Genomic DNA, 20,439 nt, shown 5'->3' with positions numbered 1-20,439 from the left:
GGGTGTGGGAGGAGGTTGCAAATGGTTTCACTCCATCCTCTCAGCTTGTGTGAGTGGAACAGTCCAGCACTGGCTAAATTCTCTCAAAGCATGAGAGCATCCTCTGGCTTCAATGGGTTGGAGGCTCTCCCTTCCCTTAAGAGGGTGCAGCATCACCTGTGAAAGCATTTTGCAGTGAGCAGCACAGGATGGTCGGCAGACGTTCACAGGCAGCAAGGATGGTGGCAGACCTGCACAGTTAGGGCATAGCAAGAATCAGTAAACTCTTAAATAAGGGCTGAACAAACATTTCTTGTGCTGTGGAGATCATTTAGTGATGCTGCTGTGGTGTCTTTTGCAGTGTATCTGGGTTCTTGCTAATTCTGTCTTCTGTGTGAAGGTCTTTACATGAGTGAAACAGCTACTGGGGAAATTAATCAGTGTTGCATGATTTGGCTCTTGGTCTACTTTAGGCTTCAGTTAAACATGGGCACATGGGACTTAAAAAAAAAATCTGGTTCCATTAAGGTGCAGTGAACCTTGCCTGAGGGTGCTTTATGCAGATCACCTTAATCTTTTATAGCTGCCATTTGCATATTTCATATCAAGAACCCTGAATCTCTACGTGGCATTTCTCTGACTCTATCAAAAAAATATGAAGTTCTTCCTTGCAAGACCTAGTGTGGAAATATGTGAGGGACAGGAATTTCTTTTAATGTAATCTGGTTTCTATAGGAATTGATGACTAGGTCAGTGCTTTTAATGAAGTCACATATACTGTATTTGTAACTTTACTTTCTGATCCAAAAATCTATTTAATGTCTCTATTCGAATCTTTTATAAGATAATTAAAATTGATTTTTGTCTTTAAATAAGTAATCTATAACAGAAATGTCATTACCTTGCATAATATATATAAAATATATTGATAAGTATCCAAATATAAATATAAAAATATAAATACTACTCCAGTAGGAATGCCAACCTGTTGTATAGTAGAAGCATTTTCAGTGATCACATTTTTTCAGGTAGTTTATATTGCAGTTTGTTCTGTGTCCATGGATTTGATATTGTGTGCTTAGAACTGAAGAGTTAAAAAAGTTTACCTCACTGCATCTGAAATCTGAAGTTAAAAAATAGTGAACATAATTAATTCTGCTAATGAGATTCTTGAGTTTTCAATCAGTGTAAATAAAAGTCAGTAAAACCAAGAGATACTAAATATAAGACAGATTAAAATTGCATCCAGCATTTAGCAGAAAAAAATGATATCAGATTTTTTTTTGGTAGATAGCTTCAGGGGGAAATTATTATTCTAGAATACTGAAATAATCATTTAGTTATCTTTGGAACAATGTCTCAGAAAGTTTTAGTTATTTGATTTTTTGTTTCATCGTAAAATTATTTAAATGCACTATTAATGTCAAAATTGTAATTTTTTTTTTAAATTTGAATAATGAATTTATTCTCTTCCCACACTTCCATCTCTCAGCATTTTATCTTCTTGAGTTATATTGAAATAGTCTCATTTGGAACACAGTTCAATTTCAAAACTTTGGAATCCATTGTAAAATGGAATTTTCATCCTTAGCAAAGCCTCAGTTTGTCATTAAATAATGACCCCAAACTGAAAGACTTTGTTAGTATTTCACTATGCAGAATTCATCCTTTCTGTTTTTGGCATCACTACAGTCTTTATGTAGTAAGAGATGATTAGCACATTCATTAGCTGTTTGAATTGTTCATGTGATGACAGATTTTTAATGTAGTTTGAGTTATGAGTTATTGACATAAAACATGTTAAGTATGGAAGTCTGCAAAGAAGAAATGGGCCAAGTAATACTCAGACTAACCAGCTATTTCGAATATTACTTATTTCAGGCTGGCTTTCTGGGCAGCTGGAGCAAAGTTGCCACCTCTGGCACAGTCTTTCCATGTTATTAAATTTTCTTGCAAAATTACTTTGTGATAAATAATAGAAAAGATAAACAGAGTAGTGAGAGTCAAACTGAATGCAAATTGTTCTAAATTTGCATGAGATTTCAAAGAAATGGAATACCCAGGGCTCTGTGCCTCTGAGTAGAAGCTTTTCTGTACTGAGAGGAGGAGACAAAGAAAGTACCCAGGCAGCAGTCTGTTCACATTAGCTTTATTTTCTTGAACATTTCCTTGGGTTGCTTCTGTGCTGGGTAAGATAGCAGAGATTAGCTAGTACAATTTATCTCTTATACACTCTCTCATCGTTTAGAGAGGTTAAATTAAATAGCTTCTGCAGCTCTGTCTGCAGCAATATTCCATGCCTGGAGCCACACCAAGGTGGAACAAGTAGCTACAATGGGAAATGTAAGAACAAATTATCTAGTGAAACTTTAACTTTGAAATAATATGAAGAATCATAGAATCACAGAATATTCTGAGTCGGAAGTGTCCCACTGGGATCATCAAAGTCCAGATTCTGGCCTTGCATAGGACCATCCCCAAGAGTCCTGTGCTCTCATACGCCCAAGAGCACTGTCCAGATGCTTCTTAACTCTGTCAGGCTGGTGCTGTGACCACTTCCCTGGGCAGCCTGTTCCAGTGCCCAGCCACCCTCTGGGTGAAAAACCTTTTTCTAATATCCAGCCTAAACCTCTCCTGACACTTCTTCAGGCCAATCCCTTGAGTTCTGTTACCACAGAGAAGAGATCAGTGCCTGCCCCTCCTCTTCCCCTCAATGAGGAAGTTGCAACTGCAGTGAGGTCTCCCCTCAATTTCCTCCAGGCTGAACAGACCAAGTGACCTCAGCCACTCCTCATTCAGCTTCCCCTCAAGGGCCTTCACCATCTTCAAAGCCCAAGAAGGAAAAAGAGAGAAAAAAAATACCAAGGAAGAAGTTTATTTTTATTGGCAGATTTGACAACACTGTCTCAGCTTTGATCTCTGCAAGCTGAAATTCTATTGATAATCATCCTTTATTTCAACAATTTCTTTTCAAGCTCAGCTGGATCCTGCTCCACACCATGAGAAGCTACATATTCATATCACAAGCTGGAGGTCATGTTTGAGTCAATAACAACAAATAAATCCAGCAGCAAACATAGGTCTGACAAAAATATAGAGGAGAGAAGAAGATGTGTGTCCATGCACTGTTCACATGACATCTACATATACTACCTAGGCACTGGTAGGATCTCTGGGGAAGAGCTGCCCAGGCATGTGCTGGCATTCCCACCACCCAACATGAGGACAATAGTTCTTCCTGACATTAATGAAGGACTGAATCCACTCTTAGCCTACCAACACAGCTTCAGTGTCTTCATTCAGAAAGGCTACCGAGAGTGCTATTTATTTTAGATCATAATTGCTGATTTTCTCTTTATTCATACAAAGGAAATCAGCAAAGCAGAGATTATTGCTCCAACTTTAATTAGATATTTCCACACCGTCGAGCTTTCAGGTTATTGTTTTGCCAGTAACTTTACCAACCTCTGCTTCTCTTCTGTTGAAGTAGAAGTCATATATAAGTACTGGAGCATTTGGAGATGATGTACAATATGCAGTCAGTGAGTAAATCACTGATTCATTAAAAACGCCTCACAACAATCTCAAAGACAAAAAGTTAAGAATTTTGGCATCATCCAGAGAGGGAAGAAAACCTTTAATTAATTAGAAGCCTTCAGTCATTCCACACATTCCACATTCTTGTTTAGCCTTGGAGAGAAGTCTTTCAAATATTTTCCTCAAATACTTAGGTCATTTAGCTGGATGAGAGAGGTCATACTCACCAGTAAATACAGCATACTTTTAAAAATGGCATGGCAACAGACAAGTGCTTTTGTTGGTATAGGTTACATCATCGTGGGGGGATACTGGAATTATTTTGGAAAGTCCCCTGATGCATGAGATTTAGCCCACGTCACATTCTTTATGAAGCATATTTTGTCCAGGGTGCAATATTCTGGAGGAAATTGGTGATGGTTCTGGTGCTTTCCTCCTAAACCACCATATTTTCCTTTCCTGGTAGTAGAGGTTTTCTTTCTCCATGCCTTCTCCAGCCTGCAGTGAATTGCACCCTTTTTCTACTAGATTTCTGCAGCTGGTTTTCCTGGGTGCTGGCATCTGAACTTCTCAAGCTATTGTAGTGGATCACATGATTCCCCTTTCTGGAGGTCTGGATCACTCTCTGACCCCTTGCAGTCCGGAATTAGTGACATCTTTCCACATGAGCACGTTTCCTTTGTCTCAGTCTGGTCTCATCCTTATTGTAGATCAGTGATCTCAATCCACTACTGGCTATCTTGTAATTTAAACTAGCTGTTCAGTAGAATTTCATCATAAAATCAATAGTGGTGTTGTCCTGCTTTAATAGAGGTAGATGCTTCTCACAATGAATTGGCTGTCTGTGGAAGAGCTTTCTGTGCTTAAAACCAAACAAGAAATATGCAGTGGACTAAGTACTAAGCAGCTGTTTTCACAGTTTATTGTCAAGGATACATGGCACGTGGTTGACCATGATCTTTTTTTGCATCCCCAAGGAAGAAGCTGTAATATATTAGAGGTGTTGAGTTTCTGTTACATGCTGCAAGGTTAGCTGTTTCTAAACATTTATTTTTGTAGTTTCCTATGTGTTCTTACTGTCTCTTTAAGGCAGTGGTGTGGGAATGAAATGTTTAGTGCTGAAGGATCAGATCCAAAAATAGAAAAGAAATAGTTCTGAACATAAGCAACAATCTGAAGTACAAAGCCTAATGATAAATATAATTGTTAAAAATAGGAAATGGTGGTAGAAGTACTAGTGAAGTATTTGTTTCTAGTAACAACTTATTTCTTCTGTCTCTAGTAAGATAAGTGTCCTGGACAAACTGTATGAAATGATGTGAAATTAAAGGTTGTAAATTAGAGTTTCCCTCTACCAGGTTTTAAAAGCTGTAGTGCATACTCAAATGCAGCAGAAAGTCTGGAGAATTTTGTTTTCTGGGTGCTCTCATGGCCAAATAATTTGCAAAAATAAAAGCAAAATTTGCAGAACCTGACATCTGGAATTTGTCCTTTCTAAGCCAGGCCAGCTGAAAGCCCTATTAATAAAAGTATGGGGCTTTAAAATCTAATTAATGATTGAAAAGTTCTGTGGTGGTGGAAAGTGTCTCTTCCTAAATAATGTGTAAGAACACTTGTGATGATGTTTCATCCCCTGTGCCCTCTTTCTGGAGAGGTTGTATGTGGGGCAGACGTTGATGTTTCAGTTTTCAAGGCAAAGGGTTGTGGAATGTGTTCAGTCTTGATTTAGGCCCCGGAACAAACCCTGCGGCTGCTTGGGAAGAATATTCTAAGCTGAGAAGCAAAACATTCCACGGTCCTTAACCAACTCAAAACATCGACATCTGACCTTCACAGTGGCATGAATGAAAGATTTAAAATCCAAGAATTGTACCCTTTTAGTTCTGAGTTCTCCAACGTGCCTGACATTGTCATATGGTGATGCTGTAATTTTAAGTTACATGTTGTACCAAGGACATTATGTTCACCTAACAAGAAAGGGAAAAATAAGTTTCCAGAGTCATAATGTAAATGGCTACAGGGTTTTCAGTCAAAATTGTTAACCTAAATTCATTTTATAATAGATGAAGATTAAAAGAAAGTTTTCTTGAAGAAACTATATTACAGTCTCACAAAACTGATAAAATGTGTCAAGCTTCAGAGTAACTACTTTAAAAGATGAAGTAAACAAAGACCTATTTTATTTAAGTTTTAAGTTACAAATAATTTATCAAATGTAAAAACTGGGCTTGCCGCACTTTTTATTTTACAAATATAACTGTTGAATTTGTTATAAAGGTTAATATTAATTCCATTGTGCAAGACAACTCTACATCTATAAATATGTGTACTATAGATCTAAATTTCCATCTATCCAAACACCATTTAATACATGATTAAACTGTCTCCTGCTGCCTTTCATAACTCATGTGCCCCAGATGGAAAGAATTTGTAGGCTAAATCCATTTTCTGGATGACATACTAAAAGTCTTTCTAATTCATTTACGCACGTTTAAATCCAAACAAAGCAGTGTCAGCCTCCCTTGTAGCCCACAAGGTCTCCAGGAGGAATTAATCTGATCCTAAAGAAAGTATCTAAGATGTACATATGAGAAATCTGTAGCAGCCTGCTTCTCTACACTAACTGTAAAGGAGGACTCCCCTTAGTTAATCAACTAAATTTAACTAAGACTACTGTGGACAACTAAATTTAGACAACTAAACTTAGGTGGGAGGAATTCCTCCACAACAGCTTACATGCCGGTTAGAAATGATGATCTCACTGTCGTGAGCAAGGATGAAGCTGACTGTTTGTCTTGGTGCAAGTGAAGACATAGTATCAGGACAAGGAAGCTTTCACAATTGCCTGATTTTATGTCTGTTTTGAGAAGCTACTGCCCTTAGTCACTTTAATATGTTTCTCATGCATTTCACTTTCAAACTTACTGATACTCATTGCTTACTTACTGATACTGTATACTGTCATCTTTTCATGGTTAGATTTTTTTCTTTGCCTGTGTCTTCTCAATCCAGTTCAAATATCTTAACCAATTTTTTTTTAATTTATGAGCTTGTGGAGGAGTTGAAACTATTTACCAGTTGACAGACAAAAGCATAGAACTTTGCACTTGGCAATTGATTTGTTCAAGATAGAGAGTGATGGTGTTATGGGCGTGGTCATTATTTGCAGTACATTAACTTATTGCAACTTGACAGCCTTTTCCATTTAACTTCATATTGAAAGTGTGATGAAATAGTCCTTGAAGTTTGATTATTCTGCAAAAGTCCAACTATTTAAAAAAGTCATAATAGGATTCACTTTGAAGGTTGTTTAAACAGCGGGAAATATCTCAGACCCCTTTACCTGACATCTTTGTCTCTATTCTCCACCTGCACGTTGTAGGAGATGCAAGTAGAACATCCAAGTACTATGAATGTATTTTCAGAGGAAACATCCATGAAGATGGTTTTAGTCCAAATGATCCTTGCAAATTAGCATATTGCCATGTCTCCTGAAGCAAGGATTTGAGAACAAAGCTCTCTCTCATATGAGGAGCTTTTTTTAGATTTCTTTTAGTAATAATCAGAAATAGTCTGAAAATGCAGTGTAGCTCTATTTAGGCATTTTTGGGTGGTGTGTGGAGAACATTGTCTCAAGAAAAAGAATATACAAAGCATTTTTATTCACACTCAGCATAGTGGTAACAGTTAAGCAGATGTGCTTCTAAAAAGGCCTTGTGGTAATTTAATTAAGGAACTCTCAAAATTTCCTAGATGGCAGAGGTGGTTCTGACTTGCAGATGAACATAAGCAATTGGAAATCCCTCAACTATTGTTCCTAGAAGTCTTCTCCACATATATTTATAAAATAATTTTGTTTCATCCTGGTAGATGAAGCAATATTTCAGTATCAAGGTTGACTTGCAGAATTTCTGAAGAATAGTTAAAAAGCCCATAGTATTCTACACTCGTTGGTCCATCATACATAACTGTTACAAAATTAGAAAAGCAGCCGCAGAGGTTTGTTTTCTATCAAGAAGGGGAAAAAAAAAAGAGGCAGCTGGAGACAAATCGCTCTTGACTTGTTGAGGTCAGTACAAAACATGGATAGAGTTTAAGACCTATAATTTTTAAAGTCTGTAGTATCATCCAAAATAGAATTACATTTCTTTTTTAAATTATCATATTCTGCTTACTTGATCTGTGCTATAGAATGCATTGAAAGCATCAGTCTAAATTCTTTTTAATGCATGTTCAAAATTAACATTATGCACTGGCAGAACAACATTTTGCTATGGCAAATGATAATCAAAAAGTTGATAGGGTAAAAATTACTTTGTAATTTTCAATTCATATTCTTGATTTGTAGACCATGTAATAAATTTGAACATACTCTCATTACAATCCTCTGTTGTGATTCTAACTGTCTTTGGTGAAAGGCCTGCCAGAAAGTTTCTATTTTATCTCTTGTGCCTTTATTTCTAGCCAGTCCTGAATGCAGAACTGAGCACTGGCTCTTTCAGGCTCTAAGCACTAGTTTTTGTCATCATGCTCTTGTCCCTTCTCCCTGTTGTTGTCAATTTTGAATTTCTTTTTCAATGGCAAAATTCAGAAAGAATACTGAAAACTATTATGTTTCAGAGCAACACTGGGATTAGAATATATGTCTGTAAACAATCTCAGAATGCTTTGCTCAAGATTTGACCAAGTACTCTGAACACTGAACCATTCTGTGAACATCAAGAATAACATGTCTTTCTAGTTTGAAAGCAATGATCCTAGGTAATTTAATTAAAAAATGGATTATAATGTTTTTACTTTCAAGAGAAAGACTGAGTGTCTTACTTGAAGAACAATTTCCTCTAGATCTGTGAAGAAGTGTGAGGGGGTGGGTTGGGTGTCTTTCCACAAAGAAGTGGAGTTTAAATCATAGAATCATAGAACAGTTTGGGTTGTGAGGGACTCAACAGAGAGAGAACTTAAGTCATGTACTAAAATTCATGCTGTCATGTAGGTAACTGAACCCTTCCCTTGATTACGTTAGGTGTATCTTCAAAAAAAAATTAACTTCATGTTCCATCCACGAGGATGCTTGGAAATAACTGCATTTCTGTCAAATACCAGTGGGACAGGGGAAGCTTTCTTAGGTGTTTAATGATCAGAGAAATTTATGTCAGCACAAAAGTTTCTAAACTGAGAACCAGAGACTGAATTATTGTAGATGCATCTACATTAGTCTAGTATCATAACATCAAAGTACCCTCTTCAGTGATATTTCCCTCCTGCTTTTCCCCATCCTACCAAGCTTTGTTTGGCACTGCAGAGAGGCCTGGAGCCTGTGGATTGGATTTCTCTACAAGATCCAAAGACAGATCATTGGCTCCAGGTGTGTTCCTGCCACACTTCCAGCTGCTAATGCTCAGCTTGCTGGACCAGGATAGAGCTCATCTGAGGTGCATCACCTGAAGGGCAGGGTTCTCAGCAAGGAGCTCTGCTCCTAATGCACTGTGATACTTGCTGAGGCAGATGCAGTCCTATCTATTCCTTTAGGAATGACAGCATGAAAAAATAATGCTCAAGCTCCAGTGTGCTGTTGTGACCCACTCAGGTTTTGCACATGCTTTTGAGGAGCACAAAGCAAGTCTCAATAAGCAGACTAGTGCCCTTCCTTATTCTTTGGTTCTGTCACATGCAGATCTGTGTGGTAGCAGGTGGTTTTCTGAATATAGCTGAGACAGCAGGGCTCATGTCACACAGGCACAGGTACACCTGCTCCTGCTTCCTCTTTGGTGGTTGCTCTTGATCAGCCTTGCTTTGCAAGTTAAAAGCAGTGTGGCACAGATTAGCTATTTTAGCAGTCACTCATCTGCTCTCATCAAATCAGACTGGACTTGTAGAAGTAGAGCTGGTCACCAGCCAATTCAATTCCTCACTTCTACCTTCTCACCTGACGCAAACTGAAGCTTTGCAGATAGCCTACTAACAGTGTTCTCAAGAAATCTGGCTTAATTTCCTTTATACTTCCTATTTTTTGTTTCATCTGGTTTGGGTTTGGCGGGGCAGGAGTTTTTGGGGGAAAGGAGGTTTGGTTTTCTGGGTTTTTTGGAGGAGAGATGTGGATAAAATTAGTTGATTGAAGAACTTGAAGGAAAAGGTTAGGATAAAGACTTGCTTCAGGGATGAGACCTGATATTGAAGCCATCTGATGCTTTCACCCCTGAAAATGTGACTGCAGGAAGTTGTGACTGCAGTAGAAAGATTTGCCTGTTGTCCCATAGCAAAAGGCAAATATACAGCCAGTTCACCCCAAATCTTTCTAGTTGATAGATGTCATAGATTAAAGCAACTTAGATAAGTGGTTGTCAATAAGCAGGCTGTTAGCAAAATTTGCTTAAATAGGTCAGGGTTGAGTATAATTAGAAGTAATGGGGTGTGAGATAGCAAAGTGAAATACCAGCAAAATATCTGGAAAGCATTTTGAATCGTGAAGTGTGTTGGACTGTGAAACATTCTCTCCTAAGTGCTGAAATACATGCATATGTGTCTATCATTTATGTTCTGTGCTGTTTTGCCTTTCTAATGTGATATGTTAATCATGTATCTATGAAAATTATTGGGAAATCTTGGCAACCCTGATTTAACCCTAGCAATATATATCTCTAGTAGGGCAAGTAGTGAGCCGAATGCCATAGATTGGAAATAAGCAGATGGCAACCCAGAAGGGCTCTGACGTTTGCTCAAATGTGGAGTAACAGGGTATCAGGCTGTGGGATGATAACACCTGGTTGCCTGTTAGCACTTTGTGTCAAGGCAAAACTTTGATCGTCCCAAAAATGGAGCAGTGCCTGCAACAGCCTTATCTGTGCCAAATGATGGCTGCTAATGCTTTATATCTTTATTTTCTCTTCAGATATTGATTTAATGGGAGACATTCTTGATTTTTCTATTAGTAGCAAAAAGTGCATGGCAAACTCTGCTCAGGCAATGAGGTGAAGCTGCACAGACATCTCCCATCCATTGCTGGAGGTTGCCAGCAGTCTTGAATTCTCAGTTTTTTCTGACCCTCTGACACCATGGGAAGAGGAGACGTGCTCCTTTCTGTCTCTCTGCCCCTGTTCATGGCTTTTTTATAGACTGCACAGCCAGGGAGCAGTTTGACAGCAACCCCCTGGTACTGCAGCTGCCTTAAAGCAGATGGTCTGCATTCTCCCTTCCCCAGCAGACATCTAAATTCAGTGTGCTCCTGGGCTCCTCCCAGTGTGTAGCCTGGCCGATGATAGCTGCCTTAGAGGCAGCCCTTTCCCTGCCTGTCATGGCTTTCACCTGACCCAGACCATATCTGTAACCTCAGTGTATCATCTTGTGGCCCTGCAGACAATATTCAGGCAACTGGATTCTGCTCACCATATGGGATTTGTATCCAGGCCCACACAGGGTATTCATGAAGGTGTCCATGAGTGTGCTGGGTGAGAAAACAGTCTGTGACCTCTTGGAGCTGGCTGGCATGTTGATCCCTAAGGTGAGTCATAGCACTTTGCAAGTGCTGCTACTTTTACTGACTAAAGCTGTGATAAAATTGGGTAAAAGGCATGTGTCTAGTGACATCTGATATGGCAGCCTTCTGGGATTCTACCTGTGGACAAAGGAGGATATTTTCTATTTGGTCAGTTCCCAAGGATGTCTCAAGCATGTAGGATATCTTAAAGGTCATTCCCTGTTTAGAAAATTAATCTCATCCTGGTTATCCACTGGCAACAGAGGGAGTTTGAGGACTTATCTCAAATGCCAATATCTACATTTAGACATTTAACGTAGGTGTCTTAACCCTGAACTGAATGCCACCCACAGTTTTATTCTCCCAAATGAAGTAGTCTAAGGACGTGAGATTGCCTAGAGGAAAAACTTGCCAAAAACTTGCCAGTAAATGACTGTCAAATATATACAGCACTTTGACACAGCTCTCATCCAAACAGTTGGTTGCTTTTCAGAAATAAACGAGAGTATACTTTTAGGGTCCACTGCCACTGGGTGTAATTCTCAATTCTATGTGATTTACCATATTCCAATGGACACATTCTGTTGCATGATCCACTGCCCATCTCTTGTTGTTTTTATGCTACAGTTTCTTTTCTATCCAGATCCCATAAGTTATTGAGCCGCTGCTAAAAATGGTAGACATTTTTCACTCTTACTGATATCTGTAAAATGCAGGATCCAGATACTCTTGTTCAGTCAAACTGAGTAATTGTTTCTGAGAAGAGTTTTATTAACAGCTGGTATTTCTACCTTGAAGTTGACCTTATGTTTTGAGACAATTAGCTTGTTTAAGTTCTCACTGACATGCCACTGTGCAATGAGCTTTGGAACTACTCTGTAAAGGCAATGTCTAAATTATACTACCCTTGAATTAGTCCCATTTGTCTTAGTATTAAAGTAAATGAGTGTGATTAGTCTAGAAACAGTTCTACTTCTGGAAAACAAATAGCTTGTTTTACCATGAGAATTGTTACTGTGAACAATATTAAAACCTCAGTCAGCTTCTCCTTACACAGCCAGCAGTAAGTGAGCACTCAAGCACATTATGTACCAATGGCAATTTAATTTTCCCCCTTGTTCTAAGCAGTGAGTGTAGAGTACTGAGGGACCCATATTTCAGTAACATTCTATCCCTGATATCTGACAGTCTGAAGTTTTTGCTGCTGTAAGAAAAAAATCACTTTGAACATTTTGATTCTTAATCATTCCTAAAAGGACTCTTCTTTCTAGTCACAAAACTTAATTTTAAATTGAATTCTTTTCAGTTGTTTGTCTGACTTTTCTCCTCAGACCACTGGTAAAAGAGTATCTAGTATCAACTCTTTTTATGATGGATGGTATCATGTTAACAGTTCCTGATTATTTGTTAAGGGTTATTGCATGTCTGAAGCTGTAACTCCCAATGGAAAGAATGCCATAATTTTAGATTTCCTTGAATAGAAACTGCTGGTGTTTGTAGTGCCCACAAGATCAGGGCACTGGCTCACTTCAGCAGTGAGCAGTGTCCAGCACAGCTGGCTGTGGGTGGCCTGGCAGGTAGTGTGAGCCCTGGGGAGCAGCATGGACCACAGGCAGCAGTGGAGGTCCCTGTGAGGACACAACTTCAGTGGCAGGGAAGCAATGGCTGGAAGGGATGTTGCTCTAAGAACATATGTTAAGCTGTTCCTTCAGAAAAGATGTTACTGTCAGGCTAGAATAACCTGTTGCTTATTTAGTTAATGCATCCCCTGTGCATGGAATTTCTAACAGAGTCGTCGTTAGATTTCCAGCACTGTTTTTGATTCCATGCATCTGCTAGAGTATCAATTGTAAATAATTTTAGACTGCAAATTAGTATTTTAAACAGTGTATTTTGCAATGATACTCTAGCAGATGCATGGAGACAGTAAAATAATTACTTTCAAACCAGAACATCAGCACTGGTTACTAGAAGTACATAGCCTTGTTACTAGCAGCTGGTTTTATCTTTGGGTTATGCTCAGCTTTGTATATACTCTCATCTTTGGAAGAAAAAACTGAATTGCAATGGAAGGTCCATCACTAGCACCTGAGTTTGAAACAGATTCCTGCACTCAGTGTGTAACTGCAGTGTCAGCATGCTGGGGATCATAGAGAGTGTAGGATACACCTGCACAATGAGGAATAATGTTCACAGCTACCACATATCTATTTGAAGCTCAACTTCTTTGTGTAGCTTGGGGTCAGTTTCATCTCTCAAGACAACCAGTTTCAAGGAAAAGTAGGTTGCCTTGCCAGTTACAGTGAATTGTACATATATACCCCTAGAATAACTGTGATCTTCTTTAATATCTCAGGACATTTAATGAGATTTTTAGTAGCTAGACGTGGTTTGATATGTTGTTATATAGAACAGCATCTGAAATGGAAAATGTGCCACAACTCATGGTGCACTCCCTTACATGGCAGTATTTGTATTCTTACTTAAAAGGGTATTAGAGTAAAAAATAAATTTCCTGCAAAGGGACACCTTTCCAAAATAAATTTGTCTCATAATCTGCATTATTGCTGGCATAACTAGCATTATTGCTGTATCTGGCTTACAATAGTGACATACACCTGCATATCAGGAGACTTTCTGATATTTCCAATCAGGGTAGGGTCTGTCTTCCTTTTTTCTTGGGGTAGGGTCCAGTCAGGGTAGGGTCTTCCTGTCTTCCTTTGGACATTTGTATTCATTTGATTTTGACCAAAAGCAATTTCTTATTTTCAGGTATTTTCTTTTCAAAATGAACTTTCTGAACATCTTTGGTTCAGAGAATTCTTCAAATGCACATGCTCAGGCCTAGATTCATATCCGGCTGTGTCAGTCAAAAGAAAGAAATGGAGATTTGATTGAATTGCTTGCAGCAGGATTTTCCTTCTCTTTTTCTGCTAGCTCTAGAAACAGACCAAGACAAATACATTCCAACTTATGAAATTTGGTAGGCTGTCTAAATTTAGGTAAGTTGCATCGAGGTACAATTTAGGTATTAACCACATCCAGCACAACTGGATGTGGTTAACACCTAAAATGTTTATCTCTTATATTCACTAGTAAGAGACAGTTGTGGGTGTCATTCTCACTTGGGAAAAGCAGTAAACAGTAAAAAACTTCTCTTTTTAGCCACCTGATAATTGCTTTTGTTTTGCCTTTTTGGAAGGAAGGAAAGGAAGGAAAGGAAGGAAGGAAGGAAGGAAGGAAGGAAGGAAGGAAGGAAGGAAGGAAATGCTCATATTTATATTCCACCTATGTTATAAAATAAAATGGTGGTGGGTATATTTAGAACAAATTCTCCAATACAAAGTTCATGATGTTCACAGGGAACATTTGACATTCTTTACTACAAGGGGTCATGGAGTCAAAGACTTACTGACTAGTAACAAACAGAGGCAAAGACCTGTGTGATACATCTAAGTAGAGAAAACTGACTAAAGCTCAAGCTCTGGGGAGGAAGATGATTACTGGAAGAAGAGAAGTTCTTATATATATGCATCATTGCAGAATTAGATGCATGCATTATGAGCTTTCTTTCGCTTTGCCCTTGAGACCAGTTATTCCACTATTGCAGGAAGCAGAGTACAAAAGGTTATTCTAATCTAGCTAAATTTGCAAATTACATGAGTGTTTATAGAATAATTTTGAAAAATGAATTTTTTTCCTTTTACCAGATTTTTTTTTTTTGACTGAAAACCGCTGAGGAAAAAAAGAGCATGAGTTATCAGCAGAATAAAGGTTGATGATTATGATGTAGTCTTGAACAAGGTGTTTGTAGGTCTGGAACTTAATCAAGTAAAATATCCAAGCATGAAATGGAGAATTATTGAAATTATACAAAACAGAAAGGTCTGTCTTGGAGTAAAAAGTACACTTTGATCGCTCAAAAAAAGTGATGTGGCAAAGGAGTAGTGCAAACACAGGAGTCTGAAGGTTCAGTTCAGCTGACCACTTGGGGACATCTATTTCTAATTAATTGCCTGAGGCTACCAGGGTTTGGGATGTGACATAAGAGCTAGAGGGGACCTGTTCCTTTTCAGGAGAGCAACTGGGGACAGATATGGATCCTGGGGTGTTTCAGGTGGCACCAACATGCAAGGAATAGTCCGGAGTTTTAAAGAGACATATTTATGCAGCCTGGCCAAATGAAGTCTGAAGAGGGATAGCTTTTTCTCCAACTGTGCTGGAAAAAGGATAATCCTGAACGTTATTCAGGACTGAGGCAATTGTCATGCTGGAGGAATGAGTCTCTGTCCACCACCACTCACAGGGTCAAGCAGGGGGATCCCAGCTATTTCTGACAAGGAGTCTGATCTTTACAGAGTCAGATTGTTGGTGTAAGTTGCCTGTGTGAGAGGCTGGATTTGGTGGCTCAGGAAGCCTTTTCCAGTTCAGGTTTTTCAGAACCAGGTAGCCATGCTGATTTTCCCTCAACCTGCCTTATGTCAGAGTTTAGATGAGGTACTTGTAGTAATCCTTAAGTTTGTGAATCTCTCATAATGTCTGAGCTTCTTGATGGTTAAAATATTGTTTCAAAGGGTTTCTGATAATCAACTGTCATTTTCCTGAAATATTAATGTTACTTGCTGTTCTCTTCAGCTTTTCTTGGTTGTCTTGCCAAGGAGTTATTCCTACAATGAGAATCCAAGTTAGGCTTGGTTGTGTTTAGATGAACTTGTACACTCTGGCTTAAGATGAAGAAAGCATAACACAGGTGCTTCAAAATGAAGTTGTTTACTTGCTATTTCCAGACATAAATCTGGATGATTATTTTTTAAAGTAGATGAGTAAAAACCTTGGCTCAAAGAGTGCAGAATTAATCTTCTGCCAGTTGAAAATATTGACAAGATGCATTTTTCACAGTGAAAGTTTTCTGTATCAATTATTTCCTATTTTCTTATCAGTCAAATGTATTTTTTCTGTGAATAAGATCCTGAAATTATTATATCTGGGAGCAGATTCATTATTGAGGAGAAGAGATATTATATAATCCTTCAGAAAGTTCATAAGGAAGTGTTGAGGAGATGGATTTGTTGTTCAGATTTTCAGGTGATCTATTTTTAAAGTTTTTGTGTTGTAATGCAGTGATGTACCTTCTTCTGACATTCTCCCACACAAGAATATACAAACTTCCTGAAGGGTGCTCAAAGTATTTGAGCTATTACCAGTCTCACATAATTGCTGCTGGGTCACAGATCTATAGAGCCCTGTAATAGACGTGTTTTTGTCAGCCAGGGAATCCACATGACAGCTTTCTGGTGCCATCACTCCCTAGCAATGAGAGTTCTCTTACTGTTACTATTTATATTTTTCACTCTTGTTGTAATTTAGCCCGAGACTTTTAATCCTGAATTGTTATTTGGGCACATGTAGAAATGACAATTTGGCCATGCAGGCAAATTTCTGGAAGGAACTGTTATTCTGGATTTTAGAAACCTTATATAATACCTTGTCAAGTTAATCATTAGGGCATGTTCTGTGCTATACATTTAAAGGTCCTGAGTGACATGAAACTGTCATTTTACAACTCCTGACAAATAGGGCTTGTCACTTTGAAGTCTTTATTGCTACAAGGGCAGGAAGGGGTTAGTCATCACATAAGTGTACAACATCTTGAGGGAAAAAAATGCCATTATTTTTATCAGGCTTTGGTCAAGATAGTAAATAAATTTCACTGTGAGACAAGTTAACCAACCAAATTATTCATTTGACTGATTTCAATCAAATTCTTTCCTTAGTGTTTATTACCAATGGGTGATCATCTTCTTATAGACTTGTATAAATACATTTTGTGTTGTCTAACTAACTGAATTGTGGAACATTCATTGCTATTGAGTTTAAATGTTTTGCTTTGATGTCAGTTTGATTTCAATTTAATTGAACATTATCATTCCTTTTACTTGAGTTTTTGGGTTACTATGGTAGGTGAGCTTAGATAATAAATTTTCCTGATTTTATTTTCATTCAGTCTTTTAGTAAACTTATTAAAATACACCAACTCAAGTGTCTCTAAGCAGTGTGAGGACAGAACCACTAAGGATGTGGGTGGAAAAGGACCAATAAATTCCAAAACTTGAACAGTTTTCCCTAACTAGCCTTTATTTATTTTGGGTTTTTTTTAAGTTCAGCCTCTTTCAAGGCTCCCCACAAAATACACATACCACTCTGAGGGCAGCAGCCTGTACTAAAATGCTTATGTTGAGGATATATGTATGAACACAAATCTCTTCAGAGCTGGCTCTCTATTGGTCCTAAATACTTGAAAAGTGTTTTAACTTATCCTCAGGCTGCCTTAGCTTGTATATCTGAAAATGGACCCACAGAGGAGTGTTTTTATTAGCAAGTCTTTACTAAAAGTATTTGGGCAGTCTGCCCAAACTCTCCCTTTTCTGGCCAAAGTACATGCTGCCTTGTACTTCATCATAGGAAGCATGAGAAGACATGTGGAAACATACCCAAGAACTTAGAAAAGTCACTGCTACTTGTAGCATAATTCCCACAAGCAATGTTCCTGTCCTTTATTTCCCAACCTAATCTGCATCCTCTCTCCTCCTCAAGTGCACCTGCTCAGTCAGACCCTTTCTGCCCACCTCTTTTCTCAACAGATTGTGTACAGGTTTCTTCTCCCATCCTCTTCTCATTTGGAGAAAGACCACCCACCCTTTCCGTGAGCAGGGACAGCCCACTCCCCGTGTCCCCTGGGAAATGTTGCCGTGCTGTGTGGCTGCTGCAGGATCACATCCATAGAGCATTGGGTCAGTGCTACTGTTGGAAATGCTGGAAGGCAGCCTTCTGTGTAGCCAGATGACACTGAAGTACTTTTATCTTGAAAAATGTTTTGGAGAGCTCCTTGAATTTACCCAGGAGGATAACACCAGCCAAGGAGACAGGAAGGTCAACTCAACTGGATGTTGCAGTCACTCATTAAGATCATTATCTGTGTTATTGCTTTCCCTGTCCTTCCCACCCTAAACTGGCTGCCTACTGCATGTAGGCTGGACTCACATCTTTCATGCTCCATCATTTCAAAGAACAAGTTCATGTCAGTCAGGGGCAAGCAGTTTTTCTCTCCTTTGTTCTGGTAGCAGGTTTAAACACGTCACTATTTCCCTCTGGGCAAGTACAAATAGTTCAAGCTTCAAGGTCATTCCCACGGATCCCTGAGGACATTTGCATACTGCTAGCCATCAGCAAGAGGTAACCATGCATTTTGTATTTTTCTGAAGAGTGCCTTTTTCTTGTTTAAATAAACTGGGAAGATGAACTAATTTAATATTGTCATCTAATGATACTTCTGTGACCTAATGATGCTCTTTTTTTTCCTCATGAGTGAGCAATGAGATTTTTGCCCACAGGGTATATGAAATAAAGCTTAGTTTTAAGTGTATTTGAAGAATCAAGTTCTTGAATATCTCTTTTTTTAAGAAATATGCAGATTTGCAATACTGTATGCTTGACCCCAAATCATCCTACCCCTTTCAGATCCGGTAATAATTTCTAATGTCTCTCAATGGTCTTTTATTTCTATTTTGATATTTCTCAAACTCCAGTCTGATATTAGTCTTGTAGACTTTAAAGGTCACTGTTATAAGAATCTATCATTCTCAACTAAGATTTGGTGTAACATCAGCCCTAGAAGGTAAAAGTTTCCTCCCATTTATCATTAAGTAAACTTATAGACCATCTTTATGCTATATATGAAGTACCATACTTTAACCCCCCCCCCCCAAACAATGCTATGAAATTGCATCCTCTCTTTTACAAAAAAAAAACTCATCAAAGTAAGTAGTCTGTGTCACCTCATGGAAGATTTACACATTCAGTGTCAGACTCAGACTTTCCTAAGTTTTGATCTCTTAAGATGCTGATATAAAATGCTGGTGGTGTTTATTCCACCACATAACCATTGTACCTTAGATGCTTAAAGTTGTTCTTTGTAGCTGATGTCCTGCCCTCCTGACTGTGAAGCCAGAACACCTGTAAGCAGATGACATGGCAACCTGCTTCCCATCATCCACTACAGCTGTATACTAGGTCATGTTCTTTGCTTTACTGAAACTTTGATTATAGGGCATTTTAGACCAGAGCAAAACTGAGAGGTTTAGCTCTTTTCCAAATTAACAGCCTTATAGGGAACGTGCACCATACTGAGTTATTCAGTTTATGTCCTGCATGTGTGAATCAGTGTTAAATTTTGAATTTCAAATTGCTACTTTTGCTATTGTTAGCTTTCAAATCTTAACTGTAGTTCTAACAATGAAAAATTACTTTCAGGTAAGGACACTACATACTGTATTTTGCCAGCTACAACAGCTATAAAACAAACAGTGCTAGAAGGCAGGCACGATCAGTGAAACTCCATCACCTGCAGCCAAAGTTGTTCGAGCAGTCCCTGGAATCAACCCAACTGCTGGCTCAATACAATTCTAGCTTCCTACACACTTTCCAGGCACAGTGCAGGAGTTAGCCTGGGCCCCAAATTATCCCCAGAAGACAGTTCTCATTCAGCTGACCTGTTTTGGGGTGAAGTATGTTTAACAGTATGGACACAGCCTATCCAGTTGACCCCAGTGCTAGAGAATGTTAAAGTTGCTGTTCAGACATTTGGTTATAAGGCAGTATCTCGACTAATGCTGGGTTCAGAAATCAAAGACTTATTTGCATTTCTTTTGTTCCTGTTGAAATGAAACAGTCTGTTCTGGTGACTGACAGAGAAGGAACTTTATGCTTCATTTGGACTGGGATTTATCAGAGCTAGTCTTACTTTCCAAAATTCTCTTTGAACATCATTTTTACTGTGTATCGTATAGCGTTCTGTGTCAGATTAAAGCTGGTATGTCACAGATCTATTTTAGAAGGAAAAATGTCATACTTTCATGAACTTGAAAAATGTCAGAAAATTTCCTTTGCCATGAAAAGTGCATATAAAGTAGTTTCAGAAGATCAGAGAAATCAGCACGTTATTCACTTGTCATAAATGTTCTGGTTCTGAGCAGGGTGATGCCATAGTTACATGTGAAGTTCCACTTTTGCTTTTTTTTTAATGCAAATAGTCTGAAAAACTCATGAGCAGAATCAGAAGTGTGCTTTGATTATATAGAAGAAGCTATATAGGATAATGCTATATTTATCTATCTATATATACTGTAATGCTATAGTAAGTGTAACAGTGGTCAGTGTTGGAAATACAATGTCTTTAGAAGGGTTGTGTCAGTGAGGATTTCAGAAGCTGCACACGTGGATACTAACAAGCCTATCTGTATCCCTCCCACTTCCCATCTGCCGAAGGAAATGTGTCCTCACTGGGGTCTGTCTCTGTCTCTGGAAGGTTTGCAGTACGTCTGTGAGCAGTGATACAAGTGGCTTGTCGCTGAGGCCCTTGGTGCCTGCTGGTGGCTCACTCCAGTTTCCCT

At 38.6% G+C, this 20,439-nt stretch overlaps 1 protein-coding gene across 4 annotated transcripts in view; it reads left to right on the top strand.

Moving 5' to 3' along the window:
* Positions 1–20,439, top strand: part of TRPC4 (transient receptor potential cation channel subfamily C member 4) — a 134,220-nt gene that overhangs the window by 24,883 nt on the left and 88,898 nt on the right. The gene's annotated exons all lie outside the window — the stretch shown is intronic.

Source organism: Zonotrichia albicollis, chromosome 2 (genome assembly GCF_047830755.1).
Source record: "Zonotrichia albicollis isolate bZonAlb1 chromosome 2, bZonAlb1.hap1, whole genome shotgun sequence".
Taxonomy (NCBI): domain Eukaryota; kingdom Metazoa; phylum Chordata; class Aves; order Passeriformes; family Passerellidae; genus Zonotrichia; species Zonotrichia albicollis.
Note: the sequence above shows the minus strand (reverse complement) of the source record. Positions and strands in the feature narration are given on the sequence as shown.